The 16,431-nt window shown below is 46.3% G+C and overlaps 1 protein-coding gene across 3 annotated transcripts in view; it reads left to right on the top strand.

Annotated features, from left to right (window-relative positions):
- The window catches only part of C2_1H18orf54 (chromosome 2_1 C18orf54 homolog), a 227,928-nt gene that overhangs the window by 17,935 nt on the left and 193,562 nt on the right, over positions 1-16,431 (top strand). The window contains exon 1 of one of the 3 annotated variants that reach the window (XM_085629954.1): positions 15,891-16,015. The exons of the other annotated variants lie outside the window; for them this stretch is intronic. The gene's annotated coding sequence lies outside the window, so the exon portion shown is untranslated. Of the gene's footprint in view, positions 1-15,890; positions 16,016-16,431 lie in introns of those variants that run through there. 3 annotated transcript variants of the gene reach the window in all.

The following is a 16,431-nucleotide window of genomic DNA, read 5'->3' on the forward strand; positions in this document are numbered from 1 at the left end:
CGCCGCCCCCCCTCGTGCCTCATCCCCCACACGCGTTGCTATTTGCACTGCAATAGGTCTTGCATAAATGCAAGTCCTATTGCATTGTCAATACTTGTTGATATTACTCTAATCTGTTTCACGCAGTGCTTTAGGTTCACAACATTATATAACCTACCCTGTAGATGAGACAATATCCGCGGTTCAGCAATTAGACAAAAGACTTTCCCTTATTCTCCGCGCCAATGTCCGTGCCAACAGAGCCCACAAGAGGGCAGCAGAGCTCCAATCAAAATGACTTCGCAATTTATTTTCAAGACAATCAAACTGTCCATCTCAGAACCATCATTTCAATGTACGCTGCAGAATATGAATATGAAAATTCTCTATTTCCATACATGTGGGATAAGTAAAATTCAGCAATCCAACACACTTGACTGATTTCAGACATTTTCAATTGTGCGCCCCAGGGAGTATTGTCCTCTCTTTCCGATCACAATATTGCTTCAATAGGAAAGGTTTATCCATTTGTTAAAAAGAGCGGCTTAAGTGTTTTTTACACTGGAAAATAAACATCCGGGCTTTAATAAAAAAAAAAAAAAAAAAAAAAGTGATATTTAAGTACTCGAACATTCCTTGCTGAGTACAAACGTGTCCCCTACCTCTCCTGGCCCGACCAGTCTCCTGTATGTGACAATCTCTTGGGGCTCCCAGACACTTCCCAGGTCACAGCGCGGGCAAGAAGATGTACTCTGCAGGAGGAAGATAGGCTCTGCGCAGCTTGTTCTAAATCCCACGGCATAGCAAATATGCAGTAAGTATGTTTTAAAAATGACTTAAAAGGTTTCTCTTTGCTACAGAGTACATGCAGTTCTCTTAGTTTGTCTTGTTCAAAGTAAGTGAATTGTGTAGCTGTGGTGCGCCAGACCCCTGGACTGCTCACTTCACTTTGACCGCTGTGTGTATCTCTCAGCCTCTCCTGAGGCTTGCCCAGCACCATGCTGTCATGACACTGCTAACTGCGCCAGCGGGAGTCCGCGAGTCAGCTGACTCTAATTAAAGTACGCTATAGGCCCCGAGGAAGCTGGGCTCTGTGTTAGGGCCTCTCACACCCTGTTAGGTGGTTCTGCAGTATAAACGCAAGTCCTTGCTCCTTTTAGTGTTAATTCTTAGCGGACCCATGTGACCTGCTTTCTAGCTGTCCGCTTTTTATTTTTCTTTCCTAGTGAGGCTAATATTAGTAGTTACTTCGCAAGTCTTACATTCCTGCTTACAGCATTCGCTTATGAATACGGTGGCCCCTGCCCACTCCAAGTGAAAAACCTTTTCCCATCGCATTCATTTTTTGCATGGCCTCGTCTTGGACAACAAACACCACCTGGTAAAAGTGATTTGTTTTATTCTCCTTGTTTTACCATGCTCCTTTTCTTTTATTTTTGTCTAATTGGCATTGCTTCTGCCTTTTTATTCTTATTAGTTAATACATTATGCCAACCAAAATTCACAAGTTTATTATATGATCAGCATTGGACAAGCGAAGCAATAAAATAGCAATAAAATAAAACCCATACTTCCGATCACTTTTATGAAATATTTAAGTAAACAAGACTCGGTGTCAAGAAAAGAAGTATGGGCGTGGTCTTCAATGCTATGTCATGTGAAGTGATGCTCGCCCTCTTTCATATCTGCCAAGGTTTCAGATTGCTATGTATGATATTTTGATAATTTCGTTGTAATTATGACTCAGCCACCTCATGAATTTGCAGCAGTTTTAAGATCTTAGAGTTTCTCGTTGCTCAAATGGGTCAGATTTCTGATATTTATGTTTCCCTCATCTTTTATTGGTTGATTTTGCTGGTGAGAAAAGTGGACTCATAGTGGTTCTAATGGCACTCATATCTACACAGAAATTATGAAAATGTCACACATAGCAATCTAAAACCTTGGCAGCTATGCTCTCGGGTAATTTCCGTGTTTCCTGCCTCGTGCTTCAGCTGCTCGGTGTTTCTCCCACCGGGACACCTGAGCAGTAAACCCCGAGCCCTGCAGCGCACAAGGAACTTCACTTCCATTACAGTCCATTAAAGGAGCAAGTTGGGCCGAGCACGAGCCCGAAGCACTTCCACATGCCGGGCGCGGGAGCCTGCGAGTGGAATGTGAATAGGAAAGCACTGCGCCACAGTGGGATGAGTGCTGTTTGCATCATTGAAGGAAAAGTATTTTTCAGATGCGTCCGTGCTTAATTTGTCAAATAATGAGTACCGGTGCCCAAAGCTCTGCTCGGAAGCCCTATTAAATAAATGTCGGCGGGCCGAATACCAGGGCTCTCTAGAATTGTAACCACCCCAGGCCTCTTTAATCCAGTACCTTACACCCTTGGCTCGTTTATTCCTCTTGCTGGTTCCTGCTGTCTCCCGTTTGTGACAGTTCTTAAGTCTTTCTCATCCTCCTTCTTTCCCCTTTGTGTGTTTAGGTCGAGCATTCGAGACCTCTTGTATAAACTTTAGTATATACTTATATGTATATGTACTATGTGGGCTCTGGAGATTAGCCGTATGACTTGTCTGCTTCCGTTTAAGGACTTCTTTTTTCTGTTCAACTGCCTCTATTTGTCTTGATAGAAAACGACCAGCAGAGGTCCGTAAAATACCAGAATCACTTTAGCATGCTCTAGATTCCAGTCCATAAAAATTGTCTCCCACGAGCACCCATAGACAATTTTTTTCTCCAAATCTTGTGTTTTTAGTAATGTGACCACCGAAGGCTCTGATTATATATTAAAAACAGAGCTTTGAACTATACCATTTCCTTCTGAAAGGCAATATTTCTCTCCATCTGTTCCCATACCTGGCGTGTCACGCAGTCTGATGCTTACTCTCCCTCCATTTTAAAGAACAGTAGATGTTCAGCACCCAGGCTAACGTCCTGCATAGCTAAATACATATAGGTACCCAAAGGCGAGACTGATTGCATTGCAAATGCTTGTTTCATTCTGTTCCTCCAAGCAGCTGGGACTAAGTACTGTCTCATTTCGTTATGGCTCTTTATGTGTTCTTTAGGGGACTATCTTTTTCATGGTTTCCTGGTCTGTTACTGTTTGCCTGTGTTCAGCTACGGAGGCAAAGCTGCTTACATGTAAATATATAATTCCTCCCTCCCATCTCCTCTTAATGCCACAATTGTGTCAGTACTGCATCCCTCTCTGTTCCTCCCACTCTGTAGATTGTATTTATTGAGCCTATTTGCACTTTTTGATGTGTAAGGCAGTTGGGCTTTTTTTAGGGTAGGATATTTGTTTTGGGCTTCTTTTTAAAGGGAATTGGGCTTGTTGAATTCTTGTTTGTGAAAAGGCATGAGTCATTGCAGCCCCTCCCACTCCTCCTTGTTCTCTGTCCCATTCCATTCAGATGGTTCCTTGCAGCATAAAGTAGGCAACAGCTGCAGCCTGATAGGAGCCACCTGCAGCCACACACTGTGCTCAGAAAGGTTTTATCCCTATGCAGATGTTTTGGGTCGTGTCATGCTTTGAGGTAGAATTAATTCCATGCACTTAAAAAGCTTGCACACACTGAATCAAAAATTAGCTAGCATTCGCGCCAAGAATTTTCAATTCTATTAAGGACACGGAGGCGAGGATTATGCTTTCTCCTTCTTTACTGTATCAACTCACAGCAGCCAATAAACATACAATTTAGTAACACAACTACATTGTCCATGTGACTTTGCGTCAGCCACGCCTCCTTAGCCCTCCATAAGAGCCCTGGTCACTGTCCCAGCTTCCTCTTTCTTTGCTCGAACTGCGTAAAGTCTAATAATCCACAACTTTCACAAACTCTTCCAACCTGGAAGTTTAACAGGAACCCAAGTCCTCTGCGTAGTCTTCAACGTGAAGATATCCGCTTCCAGACCTGCCGTCTGAACTGAACGATTAACCGGAACACAACGTCCTTCCAAAAAGCTTCAATGTGAAGGCCTCTTCATTCAGACTTCTTGTCTGCACCTAGGAAAAACCAACATGAACAACCCGTAAACTCCATTTACCACAAAGGTTTATATAATCATCAACGGGTGGGTAAACATAAACAATCATATTGTGCATAGCCGGGTGGGATAATCCTCGCCTCCGTGTCCTTAATAGAATTGAAAATTCTTGGCGCGAATGCTAGCTAATTTTTGATTCTATTACAGGACCGGAGGCTTCGGATTATGCTAGTTTAACGCTTATTAAATACCACTGATGTTATATCTCCCACCGGCTTATAATAAAACTGTTTGAATGTTGACTCTGAAGACCAATCCGCACAATGCATAATGTCCTGAATACTAGAACCCAGCATAAATGACTTTGAAGCCATCGCACCTCGCACAGAATGTGCGCCAAACATTTGAACATCAACACCTGCTTCCTTCATAACATAACGCAGCCATCTGGCTATAGTTGCAGCAGTCACCGGTTTAAAGGGTTTTTGTATTGCAAGCAGGAGCTGCGTAGCACCTTCAGACCTCAAAGGTCGGGTACATTCCTCATAGGTTTTCAAGCATTGGACCACACATAATTTTTCATTACTCGGAAAAGCATTATACTCAATGTGTCTAGACAGTGTTTTAGTACGACCCGTGATAGTAAAGGAAACCCCCTCTGGGGTAAATACTCTACCTGTAATATCCAATGCCCGCACATCCGATGAGCGCCTACAGGCCGAGAGGCACAACAGCATCGCTAATTTTGCGAAAAGCTGTTTTCTTGACAACTGACTATTCACTGGCCAACTGTTGAACAAAGAAATGACCAAGGACACATCCCATAAGCCCGAGTACTTGGGCTTGGGGGGATTTGCCATCCGAATACCCTTAAGAAGCTTGCAAACCATAGGATGCATGCCCACCGGTTTTCCATCCACCGGTGCGTGCCCCGCCGAAATGGCCGATCGGAAGTTATTTACAGAGCGATAGGCAAGGCCACTCGCAGCCTTTTCCGAAAGGAAATTCACAATAGCGGATAGTCCGGTCCCCACGGGATCCAGACTCCGTTCCACGCACCAACCCATCCAGCTTGTCCAGGCTGATGAGTATCGCTTCCTGGTGGAAGGAGCCCACGCTTGCCTGATGAAGCCTGAAGCTGCCTCCGAAATTCCCGGCATTTCCCACTGTTGCCGGAAATTCTCCATGCCATCAGCGACAATCTCTCCGATGTGATCAGAGGGTGTTGCTCCCCGTGCGGTCCCAGGAGGAGAGACTCCGACCAAGGGAGTCTCCTGGGAAGATCGCAGCTCATTTCCAGCAGTATCGGGAACCATGGTTGCGATTTCCACCGTGGCGTCACTAAGATCACCTCCGCCTTCTGTCTGAGAACATGAGAGGTTACTCTCGGAATGAGGAGGAACGGCGGGAAGGCATAATTCACTGCTCCCGACCAATCCTGGAGGAACGCGTCCGTGGCAGTCGCCACTGGATCCGGTCTCCAGCTGAAAAAGTGGGGAATCTGTCGATTCAACCTGGAGGCAAACAGGTCCGTTTGACACGGCCCCCAAAGCCTCTGCAGCCAGCGAAACATGCTCGGCATCAGCTTCCAGTCGCTGTAATCCCTCAGATGTCTGGAGTTCCAATCCGCTATGAGGTTGGACTGCCCTGGAATATATTCCGCTATTACTGTTATTTGGTGGCGTAGGCAGTAGTGCCAAAAGTCCTTGGCAATCTCTACTAACAGGGGCGATCTCGTTCCCCCCAGCTTGTTTATGTATCTCACGGCCGACACGTTGTCCATTCGTAACAGAATGCAGCAAGCTGTCTGTTTGGGCGACAGCGTCCGAATTGCAAAGGAGCCCGCTAGGAGCTCCAGACAATTTATGTGTAACTCTAACTCCTGGGGAGACCATCTTCCGCCTGTGGAAATGTCGCCACAACGCGCTCCCCAGCCCCAACGACTGGCGTCGGACTCGATGACTACTTCCGGTAAGGAGCCGAAGATGGCCCTGCCGTTCCAGGCCTCCACGTGCCCCAGCCACCATTGCATCTCGTCCCGAACCTCTTGAGAGATCGGTACCAGGTCCGAATAAGCTAGACCCTTCTGAAGGTGCTGGATCTTTAGCCTCTGCAATGCCCTGTAATGCAGTGGTCCCGGAAATATTGCCTGTATGGAGGATGCCAATAAGCCCACTATTCTGGCTATGGTCCTGAGGGACACCATCTGCCTGTCTAACATGGCTACTATCTCTTTCCTGAGATCCTTGAGTTTCGCTTTGGGAAGGTGCAACTGCGCCTTCTTGGAGTCTATCACAAACCCCAGGAACTCCGTGCTGGTGGACGGGGTGAGAGCCGATTTGGTCTGATTTATCACAAATCCTAGACTTTGTAAGAGAGACATTGTCATTTGCAAGTGCTGCAAAACTAGGGACGGGCTGTGAGCCATGATCAGGATATCGTCCAGGTAAATGATCATGCGAATTCCCTGCTCTCTCAAATGCGCGACCACCGGCTTCATCACCTTGGTGAAGCACCAGGGAGCCGAGGAAAGCCCGAAAGGAAGGGCCAAATACTCGAACCACCGACCTTTCCACTGAAATTGTAGGAAACGGCGGTGCGGAGGAAAAATAGGGATGGACAGGTAAGCATCCTTTAGATCCAGCCTGACCAGCCAATCTCCCGGTTTCAAGAGGTCTGCCAGAAGGTGTATACCTTCCATCTTGAAGTGTTTGTATACTAGAAAATGGTTGAAATCCCTCAAGTTCAAGACTAGTCTGTATCCACCTCCCTTTTTCTGGACCAGAAACACGTTGCTGCAAAAACCGTGAGGCTTGTGATCGCACAAAGCTATTGCGCGCTTTTGCAGCAAGGCCTCTATTTCCTCGTCTATAAAGTTGCATTCGTGTTGGGAAAAATGGAGAGGCCTGGGCCATGTGTTTTGACAGGGAGGCTCGTAAAATTCCAGTTGGAATCCCTGAACCGTCTGAAGCACCCACGCATCCTGGGTTAGAGTGCGCCAATTGTGTAGATAATACTGAGTGCGACCCCCCAATGGCAGAAGAGACAAATCTGTTACACTCACCTGTGGAATTTTGTGCGTGGAAACCAGCTCTGTTCCCGCCACTTTGGAATCTGCGTTTGTTGAAGCGACGGCGGGTGGGGTAGAAGGTACCCCCTCTGGTAGAATCCCAGTCACCTCTTCCTCGTCCGAAGTCGCCTCTTGGGGGACCTTGGTTGGCGAAGCGGCCTGACGAGCGTCCCCTACCTCGTCCGGCCCTATTGAAAAGGCCCTGGGTAAACACCCTCTTTATCCCCGATTGGGCCTTGTCCAGCGACGTGAAAGTCCCCACATACTTTGACACGTCCTTCACGAAACGGTCTCCGAACAAATTGCCCTCCGCCAGCGGGCCTGGCTCAGCCGCGGCTAAATCAGTGAGATTAGTGTCCATGCGCATGAGCAGGGACTTGCGCCTCTCTGTTGATATTGCACAGTTGGCATTACCCAGCAAGCAGATTGCTCTCTGTGCCCACCCGGCTAAGATATCCGGGTCCACTGAAGCTGCCGACTCTTTGGCCACCAAAGCCATCTCTAGAATCTTCGCGAGGGGACCCACGACGTCAAGCAGCTTATCCTGACACCCTCGCCAGGCTCTGTCTATCCCCTTCTTGGGGTCTCTTGCGAACTTTTTCAAAAACGTGAGCAAGCTGACGTCTATCTCCGGTGTCTCTGCTACCTTATCCGGAAGATCCGGTCGAGGACATTCCGACCGAAGTCTATTCCTGACCTCCTTGTCAAACCCTTTTCGAATATTCTCATGTAGGTAGTCGATCACCTCCGGTGCTGGAGCCCAGTCAGTAGACCTCGGGTGCACTATCTCGCTAGGGTTGAAAGTGAAAGGAGTAGTGGACACCGTCTCCGGAGGAGCCGGAACCACCTTCTTAGCCCTCTTCTTAGGGGGGGACTCCTCGTCCGTGGTATTGGTATCGGTATCAGTAGCAGTGGTGGTGGAATCAGTGTCTGCATATACTCTCTGCTTACTCTTGGCCTTTCCGCCAGCCGAGTACGCGTGGTCGCCACCCGCGGGTGGAGGAAGAGTATCCAGGGTCGTGGCATGTGGCCAGCGGCGCACTTTTGCCTGCTCTGTGCTCGAGCGTCCCCCGTGCTTCCCTTTGGTGAAACCATGTCGTTTAGCAAAACTCTCCAGCTGCTTGGTAATTGGTTTTAAAGCAGCCGCCAATGCTTGATGGACAGTCGAAGGAACTGTAGTCTCCAGTGCCCTGTTGACAGAGGATTGGACCGACGCGTCCAGAGCCTCTACAATATCGTCCTCAAGGACAGTCTCTTGCTGACCCTCATAATAGACATCCTCCTCATCATCCTCGTACCGTACCCACTCATTCATGCTTGCAAGGTGGAAGAACTGAACCAATCCACCAGTGGTAGAGGAGCCAATAATAATATAGTCCTGGAGGAGTAATGGGGGAGGCCAGCCCAGGTGCACACAAAACAATCTTGTACCTAGCCCCCTCAGCAGATGCTGTAGTTATATTCTTGCAGCCTTTTCAGGCGTCAGAGCCAATTTTTTAGAGTTTCTGGAGTGTGTGCTCACTCCCAGGGCGACTTCTCTTGCAGCCAGTCAGGCGTCACCAATACGGAGCGAAAACGCTCTCCCAAAACCCCCCGGAAGCCGAGCTCGGCGTGTGCAGCCCAACGCGAGCCCAAATCCTACTGAAAACCAGCCCAAATGGGCTTCGCGTGAGCTGCACACGTCGGCCGGTAACCATCCGGCTCTGCGTGTCCACGGGCGATGAGGGGAGCCCTCGACACCGCGCTAAGCGCGCTGGACCTCAACGGTCCGAATTAATGCCGCCCAGCGGCGCGGTACAAGGATGTGAAGCACGCGCTTCGTAACGCTGCCATCGACCTCAGGGGAGGCTTCTCCGCGATCCCCTGCTAGCGGCGCAGGGCGCCCTCCACCAACGCTGAATCGCGCTCACAAGTAAGCCCTGATCTTGGCAAAGCGCAGCGCGCTGAAGCAGTCTTGTAACAAAAAGCGTCTCATATACAATTAGTGAAAAAACGAGGGGTACTTAGCTCATGCTGTGAGCAGCAAAGAAAGAGGAAGCTGGGACAGTGACCAGGGCTCTTATGGAGGGCTAAGGAGGCGTGGCTGACGCAAAGTCACATGGACAATGTAGTTGTGTTACTAAATTGTATGTTTATTGGCTGCTGTGAGTTGATACAGTAAAGAAGGAGAAAGCATAATCCGAAGCCTCCGGTCCTGTAATAGAATCGAGGTCTCGAAGCTGCTCTCCGAGACGGGATGGGGCTAAGCGAGAGCTTTCTGTGATGAGTCAGTTCCGCGTGAACAGGGAGGAGCTGAGGGAGGAGCTGCGAACTGATATTGGTTTATAGCCTGCTTCTGTTTTTTCAGCTGTGTTTTGTGTTTTATTATCTGATGTAACTGTGCCCAGGTTCAGCATCTCTTCCTGCTCCTCTGGTTCGGTTTCTCGACTCCCTCACATGGTACTTGTTTTCCAAGTTGGAGGCTGTACAGGCACTGGCCACCGAAAATTGCAAGGCGAGTCTTCCCTCCTTCATCTCATCCCTTGCGTGCCGTCCCTACAGTTCTATATAGCGCAAACCTGACCCGAAGATATCATAGTGCCGTACAGGAGCACAAGTTGCATTACAGACAGACACATTCATTTTTGGACTCTGGGAAATAAAGTGATTTGTTCAGAATCGCAGGATGCTTGAACCTCCAGCCAGACACAGCTTCAAAGTCTGCCTGGATAACTGATCACACCAATCATAATACTTTCACTGTACAACACTTGTTGCGCTTGCGCTGTACATGGATAACTGACTACATTATTATACTTTCACCGTACTCGCCGCTATACATGGACCACTGATGACTTCATCACACTTCACTACTGAGCCCGCGGTGCGCTGTATGCAGATCACATGCCAAGTGTCACGCATCACATTTTAGACAAGTGCATTTCAGTGCGTATCTCCGCATCACTGCACTGAAATGCCGTGTCTCGCCATTTTTATAGCTCTTTTCTGCCGTCAGGTTGCTCCAGGTGTTCTCTGCATGGCAGTGTGCCAGCCAGCGAGAGGTCCTCAATCTAAGGTGGAGGAGAGGTGAAGTGCTAGCAGCGATCTCCATGTGTTTTCGCTGGAGGCAGTGCCCCATGCCGTTTACTGCTGCATTTAAATAATGAGGTGATTGTATGTTCAACTCTGATTTTTTTCTTGTCCCTTTCAAAAACACACATATTGCTGACTATGTTTCCATGTGTAATTTTTCAATCTACCTGAATTTAGAATATAGGGAAAGCCCCAGGCCTAGGTAAGCTTCTGGGAGACATGTACAAGGCTGAACCCCTTAATCTGGGGAGCCCTATTACAATCAGTTTTTAATGCCATCATTTCTGGTGGCGAAATCCCGGCGACTTGGAGGGGTGCCGAGATTATTCCCATATACAAAAAGGGAGATAAAGGGTCGCCTAGCAACTATAGGCTGTTCAGCCTTATATATGTCTCCCAAAAAATCTTCTGCAAACTTATCTTAACTAGGATCCAAAATTGGATCGAGGACAATAATATCCTGTCAGACCTTCAGGCAGGATTCAGGGCCTCCACAAGTACCACTGATCACGTTTTTAGATTTCTCCTTTTAATCTGGAAGGAAGTGACCATCAGAGGTGGCCACCTGTACGTTGTATTTGTGGATTTAAAAACGGCCTTCGACTCGATAGATCGCAACCAACTCTGGCTTGCACTGAGCGAACTGTGTCACCCAGCTTATATACTTAATATCCTGATCCGCTTACACCACAATACATATGCAATGGTCGGGTAGAATACTGAAGGTAGTCTGACAAAAGATATTTTAGTACAGAAAGTTGTATGTCAAGGATGTGTCCTTGCTCCAACTCTATTCACCCTCTACATTAATGGACTGATAGAAGAACTGAACTGTACAACTGTGATGGTGATCCCCCAAGACTAGCAGGCAGCTCAGTGCCCTGTCTGCTCTTTGTTGACGACACCTTGCTAATCTCTAGAACACCCAAAGGGATCCAGAACCTTTTAAATAAATTTGATAAAGTATGCAGAATGAAGGGGTTAGAAATAAACTGCTCCAAAACAAAATAGATGTCCTTTAATCCCTACAAATCAAATAAGGGCAAACTCATGCTGGGCACTCAAGCACTGGAGCAGGTTAAGTATTTTGACTATCTGGGTGTCCGTATTAGTGACAGGCTGGCCTGGACACCCCAAATTTGCCCAGTGTCGCCCATCTTGGAATTTCACAGGGCTAAAGGTCTAGGAACAGCTGATGAGCAATGGGGGTTGGAAAATCTAAAAGACCTAACCCTAGCTGAAAACAAATTTATCAGGGCGATCCTGAACCTACCTGCGAGCACCCCCCTATTGCCGCTAAGACCTGATCTTGGCCTAAAACCCATAGACCACTTTGCTATCCTTAGGGCACTTCTGTTTTGGATTAGAATCTGGACCAGTAACACACAGGTCCCGCTGAAGGAGGCCCTGGAAGAACTGATTGCTTTGCACAAACAATCAGGCCGCATTAAATGGTTCAATACAATCAAGGATTGGCTCTAGGAACTAGGGTTTGGGTGTGTTTGGGAGGACCCAAGGTCCATATCAAAATCAATGGTCCCGCTCCTCAAAAAAAGGTTCTGGGAGTATATGGATCACCAAAATGTAGAGGGTACTGTACATGGCACTTTAACTACTAGTTTTTTAAATTATAAAGGAGTGTATGGTTTTGAAACATTTATGAACAATATCGAACCCCCACAAGCAAAAGCTCTGTATATTCAATTTAGACTTGGGACCTTACCTTTAAATTCTAGAAAAAGTGCATGGGGGATTGCAGCTGTAACACCTCTGTGCCCCATGTGTCTCACTGGATCAGAGACCATCGATAATTTTCTCTTTTGCTGTCCCACCTATGCTGACCATAGGAAAATCTGGATAATTCCAGTTTGTCACCTACTTTCGTTCAGATCTCCCAGTGAAGCACTGCGTATCTTTAGATCTGACACCACAAGGTGGCTCGTTTTTGCAATATCGAGATTTTTGCTGTATGCTTGTTGGAGAAAGTCCAAACTGTATAAAAGCATTCTTGTAAATATGGAAGGTTAATACCTACTAATTTAGGTCCTGGGTATGGAATTATGTATTTTATATATTCTCTTTTGGTGCTGCTATAGTTCGTTTGTTATAGGACTTTTTTATGAAATATTGGTTTTAATCTTTTATTGTTTTTATACTTATGAAATGTTTTATTATTGTAAATGATCATATTTTTGATCGAATAAAGATTGCTGTTATTAGATTCCGTTAACATCATCGCATCTGGCTGTTCTTTTAAATAATGCTGCAGCACTGGAAGCATGTTTTTATATATACATGGATCTGAGCACACAAGAAACGTGTGTGAAGCTATTTTTGTTCTGTTCATTTTACCCAATAATTTCTGAAATGTATCTCATTACATGGGCATTACTACTTCCATCTACTTGTGCTAAATTGTCACTCGTAAAGCATGTGAATGTCACAAACACACCCAAACCATGGAAATGTCACACATAAGCAGTCTTAACACTTGGCAGCTATGGGCGCTGTATGCAGATCACGGATCACACCTTCAATCCTAAGCCATTAATGCGCTTGGCACCGCATACTGTGCTTTCCCCCCTGTCTGGTGCAAAGCCTTCTCCACCCCCCGCAATGTTATTATTATTTTTTTTTTGCAGTTATTTATAGGGAGAACTCGACACGAAGGTATCGGAGTGCTTTACATGAACACCAGTTGTGTTAAAAACGGACAAATTCATTTTTAGACAGGGGATATTAAGTGATTTGCCCCACATCCTGGAATGTTTGAGACTCTTTCCAGACTCGAACCCAGTTCCCCAACTTAAAAGTGGGCAGCTCGGGTCATTACACCACACCCCCTCCCTTGTCCCTTGCACACGAGTACTGCTTCCAGCACCCTATCCTTCCTAACCCCTCCTGCTTCGTTGCGGTCTCTCCCCCTCCAGTTCCTGCTGTCTCTTGTTTCTAACCTTGAGCCATATATAACAAATCCATCCACCCTTTTCCTGGATATGATGTAAAATCAATGTCTAGTTTATGTACCTACATCCCGAGTACCTACTTACTCAAAAATCCTGGAAGCGCTTAGGCCTTAGAAGGGGTATGGAAGCAATTATACTTATATAAAATTGTAGCATAATATTTGGTCTGAGTTGGCTGGCATTAAGCAGCCTTATTTGCGACCTAAGGGCCAGATCGAAATCAACTCTTGAAATGACCTATTTTTCTCGATGTGTAAACTAATGACACAATCTTTTTAAAGTTTCTAAAAAGTATTTTTTGTAGGTTTCTGCTTTCAAGCAAATATTAATATTTTTTTTGTCTTTGTGTATTCATTACTATTGAGTTTCGGGCAGAAAACAAGCATTTTTATCAGAGCATTTAATTTTGTGTAATGCTCATCCTGTGGGTCAGCGGAGAGGGAGACCTCATTATGCCCTTATTTATTTTGCTATGCTGGATTAGGGCGAAAATGAACATGTTTGGCGTTTCCCTGCTGTTGTTTGTTTTGTGAAGCATATCTCTACCGCAGGATATTTTTCTGCTAGATAGCTGGAATCAAGACCCAGTCACAATGTTCACACGCAAACTCAGATGGGGAAACTACTGCTAAAAGAAGAAATTATGCATTCAGTGCCTGTAAGCAGTTTAGACGTATAATAATATTTCTTTTTAATACAAGAAAAGCGTATCCTTTGTTAAAAATGGTGCAAAATGTTTTGTCTTATTTTATCTGCTTACCCAATTGAAAACGGAAACAAGTGACACGATCCCTCCATTTCTTACAAAGTAAATACAGCAAAAATAGTTCAAAATCATTAGGCACCATTTTTACTCTGATGCAATCTTTTACTGCGAGGCAAATCCTGTTTGCCCCATTTCATATCACATATGTAGCAAAAATGGACTCAATTGATTCTGTCCCCCTTTTTGCCCCGTTTAAATGTTGTATTTAATGTAGCAATAAGTTCTTATCTGCGGAACTGTGTGACATGTAGTTTAATCTGGTTCAATCATTTTACACCGTCGCGTGACCCTTGTAGAATCACTTCCACTTTTTGTGCCTCAGGTCCCTTCTCCATTTTCCTAAATTAGTAGCGCTAAGAAAAAAGATAAGCTACAACATGATGTAGTAAAATAAAAGAGTATATTGTGACTGCAGTTAGTACAGAAATGCGCCAGGATCGTTTAAGGAATTAGTTGCACCACAAGTCTGCACCTGATTGGTTAAGCTGCAGTCATAAAGCACCCAAGAAGTGTGGTGTGTGGTTTCTTGTATCCTGTGGCACATATACTAAAGCTAACAAACCCCACACTATAGCTGTTCAGCAGAGGGAAAGGCTCTCTAGAGGGGTCGCTCTACAAATTTTACAGAGCCTCTATTATAAGATATTCATAGACGACAACTCTGCGCTCTAGATTGTCACCTTGGACACTTTGATTTTTCTGCCCATAATTTACAATTTTAAAACCTAGGCTTTACCAAAAAGTGAAAACTGACTGAAATTATCACACCTCTTAGGGGCTACTTGGCAGTCTCTTTCACAAATTTCCGTTTTCCCCTGCCTAGCTGCTATATCTTGTCTGTTCCAATGTTGTTTTGTTTATCGTTCGGTGCCTGGCGTAAGTCATTTTTAGGTCAAGCCTAGCGTTGCAGCGCATGCGCTGCTCGCTTTGCTAGGCATGCTGTAGTAGGGTATGTTTTAGAAGTGGTGTGGAAGCCCTGCCCATCTTTTTCATTGACTGGCGTCATAGTCCATGGTAAATGCTGGCTTCCGATTGATAAAGAGGCTTCTTAGTCCCTCCTTGTTACTGCCCTGTCTCCTTTTGTAACTGCTCGTTAGGACTAGATGTTTTACTTGCGGCGTTACACTGTCTCCTTCATTAGTCGGTAAGCACTTTTTTTGTTGTCATTCGGCCGCAAAGAGCATTGCAAATATAAACAAGCAGCAACAGCTTCTTTTTTTACACGATATGTCAAGACCTCTCTAAGGGACCAGGGCTGACAATCACTCAAAAGTCTGGCCGAGATAGATAACAAATGAAATGCATTTTCTCTTCCCCCCCTCCTGAAACCTAAAATTGCAGTCTTATCGTCATCGAGCTCTGATGTTTTCTTTCCCCGCGCCTCGGCATGTTCATTGTTGGGCAGGGGTATTACTCCCTGCCGAGGGCTCTGTTTTTTAGGTCTCGCCTAGCGATGCAGCGCATGCGCTGCTCGCTTTGCGAGGCATGCAGTATACACTATTAGTGAGGGAAGCCCCACCCACTCACCGCCCACTTTTTCATTGGCTTGTGGCTTTGTTGTTTCTAAATGCTGCCTTCTCATTGGTTTAGAGGCTGCTAGTCCCGCCTCCTCACAGCCATGTCTCCTTCCACGGCTATTGGCCCCTTTACTGGTGTTTCCTGAGCACTACTTTATACCCGTGCCACCACCTCCCGCTGTACGTGCCTTCTCTCCTGCCCCTCCCACTCCCGTTTTTCATGCTTTAATCAAGCCCGCCCACCCGCACTCCGTCTGCAATGCATTAGGTCTCGCGTAAATGCGAGTACTCTTGCATTGCAAATGCTTATTATATCATTGAAGGCAAGGCAATTGGGTGTACTAGGCTCTTAGCAAGACAGAAGGTGTGTAATGCTCTATTTGGTTAATGCTAACATCGTAGTCCTCTCCTTCTACTGTGCCCGTGAAACGTCAGCCATTTCGTTGTCCTACCTTTATGCCTATGACAACAACAGCAAACTCTGTCCTGGTGTCCCTTGTCTATTTCCATGACCGGTCCTGTCTATTGACACTCGGTGTAATCCGTTCTCTTTGGCACTGCTCTACCGTGGCGCGCTCCGGTGACCTGGTGGCGTGAGCTGGGGCTAAGACTTAGAAGATGGTGGAGAAGGAATCTTTAGTCCGACAGATCGAGCTGCTGCAGGGTGAGTAGGGGACGGAGCCAGGGAGAGAGTGGAGCTAGACCTAGGGGCAGAGGCAGCACAATCACTGGCTTCGTAGTTAGTGTCAGCTTCAGCTTGCTTGTTCCGTTACAATTGACACTTCCAACGCTTGCCACATGCTTGTTCTGCCACATTATCTGCAGCTTGCTTGTTCCGTTACAATTGACACTTTCAACGCTTGCCACATGCTTGTTCTTTCACATTATCTGCCTGCTCCAACCAGTGATCGAAGTGGGCGGAATCGGCAGGGCACGACTTGCCCCTACTTCTTAAATTCAATCGAATCCGTACCCCTACATCTTTGTTTAAAATATGTGTCTCAGGACGGCTGAAATGGCCTACAGATCGGCGTGCGGGACAGGTGAGCAGAGAAGGAAAAGGACTCTGGCTTTTCCTTC

Source organism: Triturus cristatus, chromosome 2_1 (genome assembly GCF_964204655.1).
Source record: "Triturus cristatus chromosome 2_1, aTriCri1.1, whole genome shotgun sequence".
NCBI classification, from domain to species: Eukaryota; Metazoa; Chordata; class Amphibia; order Caudata; family Salamandridae; genus Triturus; species Triturus cristatus.